Here is an 18,489-nt window from a genome sequence, read left to right as displayed (position 1 = left end):
CTGCTCCCCTTTCCTGGTGTGGTCTACATGAGGCTCCAGGCCCACAGCGATGTGGTTGGTTTTGGACAATTAGACATGGCAATAAATGCTGCCTGGTCAGCGACATCCTGTTCCTCTGAGTGAATTTTAAAGGAAAGCAACAAAGACTGATGTTGTGCAACAGGTATGCTGACTTTATCTATAACGTATTGATAAAGTGCGTTGTTGATTGTGTGTTTATGATTGGAACTTTCCAGACCAAGCAGGAAGTTGTCAAGCTGAGTCGGGAACAAGGTAAGACCATGTCTGTAATAATACAGGGCCGTATATTTGGTCAAGTCTGGTCATAAGTATCACCTGCACCAGTGGTGAAATGAACCTTCTGAAATTACAAGGCACAAAACCTCATCAACTATACACTGGCAATGTTTTAAAATGGAACTGCCATTAGTGAATTCATCATAATTAGATTTATCCAATTGATCAAAATCATAGAAGGCAGAAAATGACATTAGAAAGAAAAGGCATGATTCACGGGTTTGGGGAATTGATAGCTAAGTCAACCTTTATTACAAGTTATTAATTGTCCTGCTAAAAAAAAGAGATGGTGAGCTGCTTTCTTGATCTACTGCAGTCCATGTGCTGTGGCTACATGGGCAATGCAGTTAGGAACGTAATTTATCAGTTGTGAGCCATCGAAACAGAAGGAATAACCAGATATTTCCTAGCGAGAATAGTGTGTAGCTTGGAAGGGAAATTGCAAGGAGCGGTTTTCCCACTTATCTGCTACCATTGTCCTTCGAAATGGAAGTGATCGTGAGCCTGAAACCGCTATCTAAGGAATGTATGCAGTGCATCACTGTGGTCTCAATGAAGCGACTGTTTTGCTTTTGATGATGGATGATGTCAAGCTCCTTGGAAAGTCAAAACAGGGCAGGGCTTATACACTTTAATGGTAAGGCCCTTGGGAGCATTGTTGAACAAACAGATCGTGGAGTGCGGGTTCATAGTTCTGTGAAAGCGAAGTCCCAGGTAGACAGGATAGTGAAGTCGGCGTACAGAACGCTTGACTTTCTTGGTCAGTGTACTAAAAATAAGAGTTTGGAAGTCATGTTATGGCTAAAAGGGGCAACTTTCACACAGAAGGCGATGCGTGTATGGAATGAGTTGCCAAAGGAAGTGGTGGAGGCTGGTACAACAGCATTTAAAAGGCAAATGAATAGGTGCTCGAACAGGAAGGTTTTAGAGAGATTTGGGACAAATGCTCGCAAACAGTACTAGATTAATTTAGGATGTCTGGTCAGCATGGACTAGTTGGACCGAAGGGTCTGTTTCCATGCTGTACAGCAGTATGACTATAAATTCTCCCCCAAAAGGCCGAGAAACCTGTGCCTCACTCTGCCCTTTGCATTATTGTTATTTCACTCTATTTTGGGATAATTGAAGTCGTCATCTCTAACAATTATATAATCTTGCACCGTTCCTTGAGTTCCTTGCACATTTGTCACCCTTTACCTTTCCTACAAGTTGGTGGTCGATGAAGCACGCTAAGAAATTTAATCGTACTTGTAGATTTGGTCCTTGGCCCACCTATGGCACCCTCTCCCTTCCCAACACTGTAAGGCAATCGACAAGGAGCCGCACAAAAGGTTGTTGCATAAGGCAAAGGTGCACCGTGTTATAGGTAAAGTATTAAGAACATAGAACAATACCGCACAGTACAAGCCATTCAGTCCACAGTGTTTTTCCAACCTATTATCTTAAGCTAAGATCAAAACAAACCTGCATACCCTTCACTTTACTATCATCCACGTATCTATCCAAGAGTTCCCTAAATATCCCTCATGTGTCTGACTCGACTACCATCGCTGGCAGTGCATTCCATGTACCCACCGTTCTGTGTGAAGAACCTTCCTCTAACATCTCCCCTTTCCCTTCCTCTAATGACCTTAAAATTAAGCCTCCTCATAATAGTCATTTCCACCCTGGGAAAAAGTCTCTGGTTATCCATTCTATCTATGCCTTTCATCACTTTGTACACCTCTATCAAGTCACCTCTTGACTCCAATGAAAAAAGCCCTAACACTCTCAACCTTTCCTAATATGTACTGCCTTCTAGTCCAGGCAACATCCTGGTAATTGTCCTCTGCACCCTCCATAAAGCTTCCACATCCTGCCTATTATGAGGCAACCAGAACTGAACACAATATTCCAAGTGTGGTCTAACCAGGTTTCAGTAGAGCTGCAGCATAACGTCACAGCTCTTAAACTCAATTCCCCTGCCAATGAAAACCAACACACCATATGCCTTCCTAACAGCCCTATCAACTTGGGTAGCAACTTTGAGGAATCTATGGACGTGGACCTCTAGATCCCTCTGTTTCTCCACGCTGCCAAGAATCCTGCCATTAACCCTGTATTCTGCATTCAAATTCAACCTTCCAAAATGAATTACTTCATACTTTTCCGGGTTGAATTTCATCTGCCACTTCTTTGCCCAGCTTTGCGTCCTTTCGATGTCCCATTCAACCTACAACTGCCCTCTGCACTATCCACAAACTCCATTAACCTTTGTGTCATCGGCAAATTTAAACTACCCTTTCAAATCCTTACCCAAGTCATTTATAAAGGTGACAAAGAGTAGACGTCCCAGAACAGATCCCTGCGGAACATGACTGGTCACTGAGCCCTAGGCTGAATACTTTCTGTTTACTACCACCTTCCGTTTTCCATTGAACAGACAAATTTCCCTAAATCCCATGTCTCCATACTTTCTGAATGAGCCTACCATGGGGAACCTTATTAAATGCCTTGCTAAAATCCATATACACCACATCCACTGCTCTACCTTCATCAATGTGTTTTGTCATATCCTCAAAGAATTCAATAAGGCTAGTGAGGCATGACCTGCCCTCACAAAGCCATGCTGACTATTTCGAATCAAACTATGCTTTTCCAAATAATCATAAATGCTATCTCTCAGAACGCTTTCCAATAGTTTGCCCACCGCAGAAGAAAGACTGACTGGTCTGTAATTCCCAGGAATATCCCTATTCCCTTTGTTGAACAAGGGAATAGCATTTGCCACCGTCCAGTCATCTGGCACTACTCCATGCACAGTGAAGACACAATGATCATTGCCAAAGGCGCAGCAATCTCTTCCTTCGCTTCCCATAGTGCCTTGGGTATTTTCCATCTGGCCCAGGGGACTCATCTCTCGTCATGTTTTTCAAAATTTCTAGCACATTCTCATTCCTAACATCAACCTGTTTGAGTATATCAGCCTGCTTCACACTGTCCTCACAAACTACAGGGTCCCTCTCACTGTGACTACTGAAACAAACTATTCACTAAGGACCTCCCCTACCTACTCCAACTCCAGGCTCAAGTTCCCTCCACTATCCCTGATTGGCCCTGTCCTCATTCTGGTTATCCTTTTGTTCCTCACACAAGTGTAGAAAGCATTGGGGTTTTTATGTCCCTTTCTAGCTCTCCTAAGTCCATTCTTCACTTCCTTCCTGGCTGCCTTGTAGACCTCTACAGCCCTGCCTGATATTTGCTTCCTCAACCTTAAGTAAGCTTCCTTCTTCCTCTTGACCAGATGTTCCACATGTCTTGTCATCCAAAGTTCCTTCACCTTACCATTCCTTCTTTGCCTCAGTAGGACAAACCTATCCAGCACTTGTAGCAACTGCTCCCCGAACAACCTCCACGTTTCTGCCATGCATTTCCCTGAAAACATCTGTTCCCAATTCATGGTCTGCAGTTCCTGCCTAATAGCATTGTAATCCCCCTTCCCTCAATTAAATGCTTTCCCATACCATCTACTCTTATCCCTCTCCATGGCAATAGTAAATGTCAGGGAGTTGTGATCACCCACCAAGAGATCTGACACCTGGCCTGCTTTGTTTACAAGCACCAAATCAAATGTGGCATCCCCTGTAGTCGGTTTATCCACATATTGAGTCAGAAATCCTTCCTGAACACATCTGACAAAACCTGCTCCATCCAAACCATTAGCAACTTAGGAAGTTCCAGATAATATTAGGGAAGTTTGATAAGGTGCCTCACGGGAGGCTGCTGAGTAAGGTGAGGGCCCATGGTGTTCGAGGTGAGCTTGGATTGAGAATTGGCTGTCTGACAGAAGGCAGAGAGTTGGGAGAAAAGACTCTTTTTCGGAATAGAAACCAGTGACAAGTGGTGTCCCACAGCGTTCAGTCTTGGGGCTGCAGCTGTTCAGTTTACATATTAATGATCTGGATGAAGGGACCGGGGGCATTCTGGCAAAGTCTGCCGATGATACGAAGATAGGTGGACAAGCAGGTAGTGCTGAGGAGGTGGGGAGGCTGCAGAAAGATTTAGACAGTTTAGGAGAGTGGTCCAGGAAATGGCTGATGCAATTCAATGTGAACAAATGCGAGGTCTTGCACTTTGGGAAAACAATACAGGCATGGACTATTTTCTAAACGGTGAGAAAATTCGTAAAGCCAAAGTACAAAGGGATCTGGGAGTGCTGGTCCAGGATTCTCTAAAAGTTAACTTGCTGGTAGAGTCCGTGATTTAAAAAGCGAATGTAATGTTGTCATTTTTCTCAACAGGGTTGGAATATAAAAGCAGCGGTGTGCTTCTGAGACTTTATAAAGCCCTTGTTAGGCCCCATTTAGAATACTGTGTCCAATTTTGGGCCCCACACCTCAGGAAGGACAGACTGGCACTGGAGCATGTCCAGCGGAGATTCACATGGATGATCCCTGGAATGGTAGGTTTAATGTACGATGAATGGCTGAGGATCCGGGGATTGTATTCATTAGAGTTTAGAAGATTGAGGGGAGATCTAATAGAAACTTACAAGATAATGCATGGCTTAGAGAGGGTGGACGCTAGGAAGTTGTTTCCGTTAGGTCCAGAGACTAGGACCCGTGGGCATAGCCTTAGAATTAAAAGAGATTAGAATGGAACTGAGGAGACATTTCTTCAGCCAGGGAGTGGTGATCCTGTGGAATTCATTGCCATGGAGCGCAGTGGAGGCTGGGACGTTAAATGTCTTCAAGGCAGAGATTGATATATTCTTGACCTCGCAAAGAATTAGGGGCTATGGGGAGAGTGCAGGGAAGTGGAGTTGAAATGCCCATCAGCCATGGTTAAATGGCAGCGTGGATTCGATGGGCCGAATGGCCTTACTTCCACTCTTATGTCTCATGGTCTTATGGACATTTGTTAGGCCACTTTTGTATTACTTTGTTCAATTCTGGATCCCCTGCTATGGAAAGTTTGTTGTGGAAATTGGAAGGGTTCAGGAAAAAACATTCCAAGGGTTTTGCGAGGGTTAAAGGGCTTGAGCTACAGTAAGAATCCGAGTAGGCTGTGATTATTTTTCCTGGAGCATTGGAGGTTGAAGGGTAACCTGTTAGAAGTTTATAAAATCATGAGGTTTATGGTTATGGTGTATGCAAGATCTTTCCCCCAGGGTAGGGGAGTCCAAATCCAGAGAGCATAGGGTGAGGTGAGCTGATAAAGATTTAAACGGACCTAACGGGCAATGTTTTTCACACAGAGTTTGGTGCATGTATGGAATTAGCTGCCAGAGGAAGGGTTGGATGCTGGTGCAATTACATCATTTGCAAGGTATCTGGATGAGTATATGAATAGTAAGAGCTTTGAGGAACATGAGTCAAATAGGACTAGATTAATTTTGGATATCCAGTCTGCGTGGATGGGTTCGATCAAGAGCTTGTTTCCATGCTGCTTAGGTCTATGATTCTATGACACTGTGAGAAGGAGAGATCAAAGAATAAAAATAAGGAAATTGAAGTACAATTATCTAAGATCATATTCGATGAAATAGTGAGAAATAAAACAACAAAATGTGGAGGACAAGTGGATACTTTTATTCAGAGAAATGAACTGAATTGCAACAGAAAGATGAAAACAAAACTATTGCATTGAAAAGCATACATAGAAGAAAGAGTATAAAGCAGAATGTAAGTTTCTTATAAATGATGTTAGTGATGGTCTCCTGTTTCCTTATGAGGAAAAGGAGACCATCACTAATTCAGGCAGACGACAAATGGGCAGAAGTTCATCAAATTATTTTACTAATGAGGTATAGAACGGAGGAGACCAATAGTAGGTCATATAGGAGTAAAGACAGTCAAGCCAAAATTCAAAAGGCTTTTTAACTGGTCTGGTCTACATAAAAATCTAGTTGCATTTTGCGAGGTATCTGGATGAGTATATGAATCATGAGTCAGACATGAGCGGCAGTTGGAAAACCTGACGCAGCAATAAAACCAACACTTTTAATACCAATTCCTACATATGAGGAACTTTTACAAAAGTCTCAATTCATTACCTGTTCGGCTGCATAAAAGGAAAAAAAGTGAGAATCAGTACTAATTGACAAAAGTGGACGTGTTTACTAGATTTCCAGAGGCTATTTAATTCCCCAATATTGTAGAAGAGTTATTCAGATTTTTCATGATATACAGCCAACCCACAGCGGTGCAATCAAATCATAGGTCAGAATTTATTTACATGTTATTCACAGAAGTTATGGACAGCTTAGAAATAAAACAATTCAAATTCACTGCATATGACCCCGAATTGCAAAGTTCGTTAGAATGGTGGCATCAAATTTTTAAAATGATGCTGAGGGCTTCTAGTCAAGCCTATTCAGGGGGTTGGAATCGAGAAATTCCATTTGTTCTTTTGGCAAATGCGCCAAGTGCATCCACTAAATTCAGTCGATTTGAATTAGTCTTCATGCATAAGTTGAGATGACTGCTGACACTAATTATTGGAGCAATTGATGAGTCAGAGTTCAGAGACTATATATTTGGACTATGTGTGAAATGGTATGGAACGATTAAATAGAGCAGAAGAGTTGACTAGACAGCATTTGAAATAGCACAGCATGTGATGAAATAAGAAGCAAACAAGAAATCAAAAATTCACAATTTTGCTTGTGGAGATCGTGACAATGTTACTTGCTGTGATGGTTTGGTTGACATAATCAGATTGAAGGGAGATTGGGGGAGGTGAATTATTAGATTGAATCTCCAAATAGAAAGAAACGTCACAGGTTGTGTCATGAGAATGAGCTGAAAAAGTGTTTTGATCGGGAAGGAAAGCAAAAGAACGATGTGTTCCTGGTTACAACGCAGAATGAAGAAAAACCAAAAGAGCTGTGGATACTGTAAATCAGGGATAAAGACAAAGTTGTCAGAAAAGCTCAGCAGGTCTGGCAGCATCTGGGGAGGAGATGATCAGAACTTCTTCCACGTGGGCATGCCTGGAAAAGATGTGGCAGTGAGTTAAATACTAAATAAAAACCAAAAGAACTGCAGAATGAAGAATCACGTTCAGATGATTCCAAATTGGGCAATCCTCAAATTAAATTGGATGATGCGGATGTTCTCAAAAATTGGGATAAATTGAGTTATCTTCCAGTGGAAAATTGAAGTTACCTGAAAGAATTATTACAATCACATGGGGAGATTCGTGGGAATACATTGGGAAGCTCTAATGTACTAACGTACTGATGAGTTCGTGTGAATACAGTTCCGAATACACAAAATTGTTTTTGAGTTAATCCTCTAAAGTCTCCATACATTCTAAAAGAGATTGCATGCATCCCCACTGACAACATACTCAAAGTGCACTGCAGCTACTGGAGCTCCCGTACAGCATAGTGTCAAAACTAAACAGTAACCAAAGATTAAGCGTGGACTATTGCAATGTCAATACAATTGTAAAGTCTAATTAATCCTGTTCCACATTTAGAAGACTGTATTGAGAAAATGGGGCAAGTAGCTTATATTTCTATGATGGACTCACTGAGAGGCTATTGGCAAGTATCTTCATCCGAAATAATAAACGCAATTTTGGTTTTGATAACATAGAATGTACTATATCAATTTAAATTCATGCCATTTGGTATGAAAAATGTGCCAGCCACATTTCAAAGGCTAACCAATAAATCAATTTCTGGATTACACTATTGTATGGTGTAGTCACACATGGAAGGAACATTTGCAGCATTTATTAGAGTTAATTAATCGCCTTTGGAGGCAGGTTCAGTAATAAACCTGGATAAGAGTGCATGGGTTTTAACGGAAATTTATACTCAATTCTAGCAGGCTGGTGCTCCACTGACTGACATACTGAAGAAGTCCAGAAAATTTCAGTTGGTGGCGGATTATAAAAAGACATTTGACAGCCTGAAAGCTGCGCTAACTACTACCTTAGTGTTAACCACTCCTAATTACGCAAAACCATTCAAGATGCGAGTGATGTAGTGTCAGTGCTCTACTCTTAAAAGAATTTGACAAGAAGATTGAGATACCTATTGGATATTTTATCAGGAAATGTAATGCTCATCAGTAGAAATATTCCACCACTGAGAAAGAAAAGTTGAGCTTGGTGTTGGCTTTACAACATTCATACTGCCAGAAATGTGTTTGAGGTAATTAGAATTAGAATCACGACAGTATAGGAACAGGTCCTTTGGCCCAACAAGCCCACACTGAGCCTCAGAACATCCCACCCAGACCCATCTCCCTTATAAACCACATAATCTACACCTCCCTGAACACTATGGGCAATTTAGCATGGCCAATCCACCTGTCCTACACACCTATGGACTGTGGGAGGAAACCCACACAGACACGGGGAGAATGTGCAAACTCCACACAGACAGTTACCCAAGGCTGGAATTGAGCCTGGGTCCCTGGCGCTGTGAGGCACCAGTGCTAACCACTGTGCCACCATGCCACCGCCCAATTGTATACACTGATCACTCTCAGTCAAAGTTTTCCAGAACTTTAGGGACTAAACTTCTTGACTGTTTACCTGGCTCAAAATAATTCAGGCATTCAATTTGAATAGTATACATGTGGCAGGACATCAACATCTAATTGCTGACTGCTTGTCACAACGTTGATGAAGAAAGATGGATATATTCGGTGATGGGAGTAAACAGACTAAATAAGATTGTAATTGTGAATGTTTGCATGCTTCGAATCAGTATGATGTATATTTATTGTAGTATATTGACAGACTAAAACTAATGGTTTAAAAATGAAGCCAGTTTTGTGTTGTGATGGCTTATTATTTAAAGGGGGGGGGGTAAGTATAATGATGCTGTCATTTGAAGAGGTTATTTTGTTCATTTTTGAAGAGAGTTTGTAAGGTCAAGGTGTTGAACGAGCCATTGAAGATGGTTTAGGTAAGCAGCTTGATATACCTTCTTTTTAATAGCCTGAAAGAGTGTGGCCGGCTCTTGCAAATTCAGGCTTACGGGTGTCAGTTTTTTGAGTAACATCGGAAGATATTGAGTCTGAGAAGAATTGAAAGCCTCAGTGAATTTCTCTTGGCTACTACTTTCCCAAAACCTTCTCTAAATATACAACCTCCCTAGATTGAAAAACTGCATCTTTGGCTGAATATCCCTTTTTGAGAAGGGGTGCATTTATGCAATGTTATTATATTGGAATAATGAAACAATATTAATCACTGCATCTATTATTCTGTTAAGTTTTCAGTCTGTTAAATTATTCTAAATTCTTCTGTTCGTATTTTAAATACAGAGTTTAAATAAACTGTTTTGCTTAACGTCGAATAGTTGGACCAGATTTATTGCAACTGAGACAGTTCACATTCACCCTTACAATAAGAAAAAGTTAGGGTCTAGTTTACCCTCTTAAAATATTTTTGAGGGGTGCTGATCTCTTCCATAACATTACTTGAACGGGATGATTTCCTTCATTCAACTGTCTAAATTTATCCCAGTTTACTGTATGTTTATCGACCACAGACGTGCTACGCCCGTTCTGTAATACCAGCACAGCCCACCTTCGTCAGGTTGTCTCTTTATTAGTGATACATGATTATTCTTTCGCAGCTGCATGTCATTTTTATAATTATTTGAATTCATGATTTTAAGCACATTCGCTATCCCACGTAACGCTAAAATTTCAGTCAATTAGTGGAGATTTATTTTCTATCTGCAATAATTTTATTCAATTAAAACAATAAATATTCTCCTCCACTTAAAATATTTCTCAATGTAGATTCTCAGTCACTGTCAGTGACCGACAGCACGCCGACTTCAGCCGTTCAAGCAGACGGGTCACGACCAACTTTTGAAAGGCAACCAGGGACCAGCAATAAATGCTGATCTGCTTGCAACACCCACATCTCACGAATGGGTAACAAAGAAAATATCGCACTGACGGTGAGTTTCTAAGCGTCGATGTGATGTCAGCGTCGCCTGCTCGGGCAGCATTTTGTTTGTTCAATTCAGATTGTCCTGGGAAGAGTGCTGCTGAACCTCTTCCGGAACTACTTGTGCTGTCGGAATGGAATTCAGAGTACAGACGTAGTGGCAATGAAAGAACAGTGATATCATTCTTGATCAGAATGTCGTATGGAGGAGAAATTTCAGGAATTGGTTTTCGTATTCCACTGTAAGCTTTTCTATTCTCGTGATAAAATTCGGGAATTTGGAAGATGTTGTCGAACTAGTTTTAACGGGTCACTCTGTGGTATCTCGTTTAGCGCACACTGTGTGAAAATTGCCTGTGAATCCGGAATGAAGATAACGCTTCCGTGAAAGAAGAGGTGTAAATCCAGTAGTTAATTTTGGATTGATTGTTTTGAGGTTCATGTAGTTGCATCCATCAAGGAAATCAAGGTTATTCCTTCACACTCATTACTTTAGCTTTATTGATTGGGAACAAGTATTGGCGAGAGAGGAGGTCTGTTATTTGCTGCACAATTCGTCGTGCCTTACATGATTTTGAAACGATATAATGGAAGTCATACTGAACACCACGAGACGAGTAGATCCTCTTTTCACGGAAGTATTAATTGCATGACAAATGTTGTGCAAACGTTACTTCCCATATCGCAGCCCAAAACTGCATGTTGCTAAAGTCTTGTTTCCTCTGGATACAGACTGTTTCAGTATTTAAGGTCTCTTAAATAGCGCCAAGTTTTGTGGTATCATTACTACATAGCCCATATCTGGCAAATTGGCGTGAATCATTGTGCAAATGTGACTCATGCGTTATTGACACTGATATTTTGCATGAATGATCGAACTGTGATCACAAGATAACTTTCTCATCGCTGAGTTCATGAAATGATTTTGACCCGGGCAAGTGTGTTTACCACTCCGTGTATCAAATTCAGCATTAACTCTCTTCTGCACTGTTGAACCATGGAAGACAGATTTACCATCTACAAGGTACGCTGTAGCAACTCACTAAAAATTTCCTGCCAGTAATTTATAAACATGCGAATAACCTTCTGAAAGGACAAGAGCATCAGATGCATGTGAACATAAGCACCTCCCAGTTGCCTATCAAGCCGCGCAACATCTGATGGGGAATTGGATGGCCATTTCTTTGCTGCCACTTTGTCAAAATTCGCCATTTCCTTTCTAACAGCCACGTATACGTATATCTTCTCCTCAAGACAGACAGCACTTCAAAAATTCAGTGACATTGACTGCCTGAAAGGAAATTTCCGAAGGGCTGCAAATGCTGCGCGATTTCTGCGATTCCACGATTTGTAAAGAATTTTTTCGTAGACAGAAACATTCTATCACACTATCCTTTTAAAGTCATTTTGCATTCTGCACGCAATTGACTCTTTTCTCATCGATACAAGATCATACTTCTTTCGAGGATGCCTATTTAAGGCATCGTATTATTGATCCTTTTACTGCCACAGTTCAAATTTAGACTTGTATCATACAGTCCATTTAGTTCTATTATCCTAGCGAAAGTTTCTAATTAATTTTCGAAAAAAAAATCCACAGGTTGCAATGTTGAAATGATTACAATTTCATGATTGACTGTCACTAAAAACCGCACTTTGTGTTTACATTCTTCTGTCTGAAATTCTGATGGACCAGTTTAACAGTGTGGTTTTCATAAAGTCAGAGCACGTAGGTTACAGGTATGGCTGTGATCCTCTGCAGGCTACTTTCAGTTGTAAGTGCAAGTTTATTTCTCTTGTCTCCCTCGTTTTAAGGAACAAAGTGAGAAGGAGTGGCTGTGTACTTTGTTTGACTGTGAAGCGGACCTACAAAATGCTCCGTTATCATGGCAGAACCTTTATTTATACGAAAACAAACAAAAAAAAAACTGCTACAAATCACAGCGAAAATGGCAACTGCAGATGCTGGAGAATCCGCGATAACAAAGTGTAGAGCTGGATGAACACAGCAGGCCAAGCAGCATCTCAGGAGCACAAAAGCTGACGTTTCAGGCCTAGACCCTTCACCATTCTGATGAAGGGTCTAGGTCCGAAACGTCAGCTTTTGTGCAGAAATCATAGCGAGTTAGGAATGATCCGTGGAGAGAAAGTAAACTAACTTTTTGAGTCTAGATGATTTTTTATCAGAGATTATGCAGTGTGGAGACAGCAACATTTATGCAGTGGGGGAGAAAGAGTGTTGACAGTGCAGATTTAGTGATTGGAATGTCAGAACGGCAGAAAAATGCTGTGCCCAACTGTCAAACTGGAACACAGCAATATTCTCCATTCTGACATTCCAATCACTGAATCTGCTTCATCAACACACACTTTCGCCGAGCACTATACCCTCACGCTACGACATAAATGCTGCTCGCTCCACATTTTACGTCATCGAGACGTTAGCTTACTTTCTCACCATGGATACTACCTGGCCCACTGTGATTTCCGGCATTTTTTTTTGTTTACAGTGCAGATTCCAACATCTTCAGTAAATTGCTCCTTTATTTATATGACTCACGCAATGGTGGTCCTTGTCTTAACTGAACTCTCAAATATCTTCCATAATATGTTTATGTAATGTTTGCACTACATATTTTGAATTATTTGCAAAGCGTTTCCAATTTCTTTTCGGTGTTTTCAGAGATCATTTAATCTCCACAGTGAGGAAGCGGCCATTCGGCCGAATGATCCACCTCTGCCCCGCTAATGAGCAATCCAAACTACTCCTGCAACCTTGCTTTCCCCTGAGCTAACCCAACTCGCCTGCGCATCCCAGGACACTCGGGGCAAGTGTTATGGCCAATCCACCCAACTTGCACATCTTTGGTCTATAGGAGGAAACTGTTACAGACTCGCGGAGAATGTACAAACTCCATACAGATAGTCGCCTGCATCGTTTATCAAGGTCCGCTTCATGTGTAATGCTTTATTGCACACTTCATCATCTTAATCAGGAATGGCACAGTCTTCGTTCAAAGACGCAGAAGCAGAAATTTCTAAAAAAAATCTCAGTATAGCTGGCAGCATTTGTGGAGAAAAATGTTGTAGTTTCCGGTCCAAACACCCTTCTTCAGAACTGATTGCTGACCGAAGGGTCGCTGGATTGGAAAGTTTAACTTTCCCCCCTCTCCATTGACGTTACCAGACCTCCCGAGGTTTTCCAGCAAATTCAATTTTTGTTTCAGTTCTTTGTCCTTTTTCACGACTGAAAGAGATAGGTTTGTGTCGCAAAGAACAGGACAAATGTTTAAAGTTTAAATGTAAGTCTGACATTTGCAAGGGAACATAGGCACATTGCACATGAAACACACTTCTAGTGCAGCAAGCAGTGTAGAAAGCAAATGAAATGTTTGATTTTATTTCTGAGGTTTGTAGTTTAAACATATAGAGTAGTAAAGATTGAAGGGTCTTGGTAAAGTCGATCTATGAAGAGTGTTTACAGTTTTGACGCTGTAGTCAAGAAAGGACACGCCGGCATTGATTTCAGATTAAAGGTGGTTGAGCAGGATGATCCATGGGATGGATAGGCTGACTAGCCGAGAACAGATCGGCAGATTAGAACTTCATTCAGTGGAATTTAGGAGAATAATGGCTGTTTTTATTGGATCAACGCTGGCGGGCATCGCCAGGTTAATGTTTTTGAGATGTGGGTTCGAACCTCAATGTGGCTCGAATAAACAAAAGTTCTAGCGAACAGCGACTATGCAACCAAAGCTGCTTGATCTCAAAGCAGCAAAACTCGCTCAGCTATGTAACTAAGAGATAATGGGAACTGCAGATGCTGGAGATTCCAAGATAATAAAATGTGAGGCTGGATGAACACAGCAGGCCAAGCAGCATCTCAGGAGCACAAAAGCTGACGTTTCGGGCCTAGACCCTTCATCAGATGAAGGGTCTAGGCCCGAAACGTCAGCTTTTGTGCTCCTGAGATGCTGCTTGGCCTGCTGTGTTCATCCAGCCTCACATTTTATTATCCAGCTATGTAACTAATTTCCTCTGTGGAAGGAAACCTGCCGTCGACATCTGGCCTGGCTATTGCCTAAGTTTTAAACGTTGCTCAAAGAAATGGCAAATTAATGAGAAAAGGAAATTGAAACTGTTTGAGGTAACATGGCTGATGTACGCACCAACGTTTTCACAGCCTCCATATATTCTTCACTATTTTATGTGTCGAATGATAAATCATTGTTTGGTCAGGCTATGTTATGCACCCAAGCTGTAAAAAAGCAGCCCGAATTCAAAAGACTGCAGTATCAATCTTTTGTGTAGTTGGGTCTGTTTTGTGCTTTTTCGCGCTGTCTGTTTAATTGAGCATCAACAACTGTTTCAATCAGTTGTGAGTATCCACATAAGGATTGTCAGGAGTCAATTCAGGTGTAGACAGAATCTGGACTGGGCGGGGGCGGGGGCGGGGGGGGGGCTTGATGAGTGGTTGTTCCAGTTTTTAGCAACGTTTGCATGTTCAATGAGAATAATAAGCATTTAAATAATTCTTCTCGGACTTTCCAGAATCATCTCTGCTTTAAGTTGATCAGTACGCTTAACGGATATTTCACCCCCTTCTTTAACTCAGTTCTGAATTTACTCTGGGTCCCAGCATATATAAACGGATTGATGCAGGAACTCAATATTTGAAGCATATATCCGCCTTCTTGGAGAGTAAATGTGGAATTACTGATCACAGAGCCTGAGTGATAACTAGCATTCCAAATTCGGACATTGAGGATCGTGACAAAAAATAATAAATTTAACAGAATAAAACTGCCTGAGATTGCAAAGAGTAAAACAATAGACTTTTTCCGCTTCTCCATCTCTGGGTCACTCTGATTCTCGCCATTCTTCTGGGTCCTGAGTCTCCTACGGGCTCTAATTGCTGCTACAATGTGTCTGACAGTCAGAGCATTGAGCAGCAAAATGAGAATGAATGGGAGCAGAGGGTTTAAAATGCAACGAAACCAGTCATATGCTGTCCATGCAGGAGATGTGTAATATATACTTTTTATGGTGCAGAGCCAGGGTATCTTGTTCATTATGTAGATAGGTTCAAATACAAAATATATGAAGATACTTTTTAGGGAGGACAATGTTGACACTACACTTATAACTACCAAAGCCACATTCTCTGTGCAATATTTTACTTTCAGTTTCTGACAAGAAATGGCCACAAATCGATCAAATGTGAAAGTGACTGTTAACCAGGCTGAACTGTCGACAACTGCAAAGTTTATTGCAGTACGCATACTGCATACTGGTGTGAGAGATAGGAAACTAAAAGGTGAAAAAATCCCAATCATCCGATTTAGTATCACAGCCGTGACTATTACTAGAAGATCTGCCACTGCCATGGACAGCAAATAATAAATGATGCATCCAGAGAGACCGCATCTTCTTCGGGACAAGATCACAATTACTGCCAAGTTAGCTGCAGGGGAAAGAGAGAACACCATTGTAACTGACTTGGCTCGAATAAAATCGTTCATTTTACTGTGCTCAGTGTAACTTAAAGAGCTGAGAGCTGAACAAGCATGAAGAAGTGCCTCTTATACTGGGTTAATGATTTTGAATGGCTTTACCCAATAATCCTGTTTAAAATATGCCACATTAATGACTCAAAGATGAAAGAAATATCATGAGATCTGAAAGACATCAATAATAAATGGGAATGGACATCTAACTAAACACCCAAACATCAAATTTGAAAGAAAATATTAAACCTGAAAAGAAATGCAGAAAATACCAAAGTCAATTAGTAATAGAAGAGACAGCAATAAGTCTGGAAGGGAACAGGAACACAGGTTTTAGCTCAACCATTAATTAAATGTGATTCCCTCCAAAAGAAAAATCTTAAAATAATTCACTTTTGGAAAAAGTCAAAAAACAAATTGTTCAAACTTATTCTGACACAAAAAGAAAAGGAAATTTGTGTTTCTGCAACTTTACAGGGGTGAACATTAGTAAGAGGTGATGAGAGGAGCTTTGCTGATAATCATATGTGCTCTTTGAGGTTGCACTGGAGTAGGAACAGGATATGATAACGAGGGAAGAAACAGCTTGCAACAACTCGAGCCCTCTGCTGCACTCGTTATCAGGACATTTGATCAACTTTGTCCCATATTGCTTATTTAAAATGAGAATTCAATAAAAATACACAATAGCTGTGGTCACTTCGACTGCTTTACATGCTGTACTGAAAGATAGAACAAATAGAAGGCCCTGACAAAGGTTGGGAGGGGAAGCAAACCTGATAATAAGTCATCAATTTGGAACCACCAGTAATAAATGTTATATCAGTGGACAATGGAGCTGAAGCACTCAATGTTAGAGATTGAAAACAAAAAAAAAACTAGTCATGGATTTGGAAAAATTATCACTATTCCATCAACAGGAAACTTTTAACGCCACTTTGAAAATGATGTTGCCGAAAATCTCTTACTTAGGAAATGCATTCACCCAATATGGACAAAAATCATTCACTTTTTGAATTCTGTCAATTTAACCACCATCAAGAGTACTCTGTTACATTCTAAATTCACAATACCATTACGTACCCCATATGTTGCAATGCCATAATAATCCACATGCCAAAAAAGTCTGTAAGATTAGAGCATTTTGATTACACTGTGATGATAGTGTAGATATTCATTGTCAAAGACTGAACAGAAATACTTTCAACCACAATAAATTGTTAGTGATTCACAAGCAATAGCTCTGCCAATGACGCAAAGAGTTGTATTTACATTGCAAGAAATCAATGGCAAATTTGGGAGAATATACAATTAAAGGCATGGGATGACATTTGCAACAAGCAATGTGATTTTACAGACAACACATTACATTTAATGGGAATGGGGCTTTGCACTAGTAATGGGTGAAAGAACTACATTAAATGTGATGAATGAAAGCATTGAAACCGCAACGTGCTGTCTACAAATACGATAATCCATGAGGTAAACATTATCAAGAAATAGTGGTCAACATTACATATTTTAAGGTAAAAACATTGCAGCTGTTCCTGGATAAAGCATACACATTGAATGCGATGGATAGTATCTGTTAAATGGAGATATGCTGACTTAAAATTATGCTGTTTGATAGAGTTATGAAGGAGCTACTGAAAATCTACAATAATTTACCTGGAACTCCAATCACTGCAACGAAGGAATAGTAAATGGCAAACTGCAGTCCTTTCACTAATCCGTGCATGTCTACCAGAAGCTGTGAACTCGTTCACTGAGCCCTTTAAAATTATGAGTTCTATATCTATGTCAGGGCTCCAGGGAGTTAATTGGATCCTATGACATTTTGTATTAATTAAACTTATTGCAATAAGCAGGCAAGAATAACTATTGGTTATCTAGTGTTGATGCTTTGTTGCAGCAGAATGTTTTTCAAAGAATGTGTCAAGGATTGAAGATTAAATACCCAACAACCTTAGACAGAACCACCACAGTTAGCAATTCTGAGAAAATTAGGTCTGATAAAAGTACTTGCTTTCTTTTCCTACCAGTTTGGACTTCTTATGTACCAAATTTCATACGAAGATTGCTTGAGTAATCTGCATATAAACTCGAGTGTGAGACACGAGGGAGGAGGAGAATTAATCGAACACTGTTCTTCAATGGTCATCCCAATCCTTCTGTGTGACTCCATTGAATTTGGGCAAATATCAGGTATATTCGGATGGGACTGCAAGCAAGTGGGTTTGTGAAACCCTCAAGGTAATGTTGAAGGAGTCACAGGTCTTGAACTTGTCTAACTTGCTTCAGTCTCTTGCTGCCTATGCAGATCACAGCAAGGCTGTAGGGAGGATGTGCAAACTAATAATGGTATTGTAGTACAGGAAGCCATTGAAGAAGGGGGAGGAAAGAAAAATCCTGTTGTTATCGGAGATAGTTCAGCCATGGAATAGACACTGTTCCCTCTGGCCAGGATCGAGAGTCATGAGGCTGTTTTGTTTGCCTGGTTCCCAGGTTCAGGATATCTCATCCAGATTGCAGATAAACATGCAATGGGAGTCTGAAGATCCAGTTGGTGTGGTCCGCGTAGGTAATAACGATACGGGCAGAAAGAGCAAAGATATTCTCCTCAGGGAATACGATCAGCTATGGAATAAAGTAAAAAGCAGTGCTACAAATGCAATTATCCCTGGATTACTACCCGAGCAAGAACTAATTGGCACTGGGTCCACAAGATTAAGGAGGTAAATGCCTGAATCAAAGATTGGTGTGGGAGAAACGGGTCCGA

The sequence above is a fragment of the Stegostoma tigrinum genome, chromosome 43 (genome assembly GCF_030684315.1).
Source record: "Stegostoma tigrinum isolate sSteTig4 chromosome 43, sSteTig4.hap1, whole genome shotgun sequence".
Lineage (NCBI taxonomy): Eukaryota > Metazoa > Chordata > Chondrichthyes > Orectolobiformes > Stegostomatidae > Stegostoma > Stegostoma tigrinum.
Note: the sequence above shows the minus strand (reverse complement) of the source record.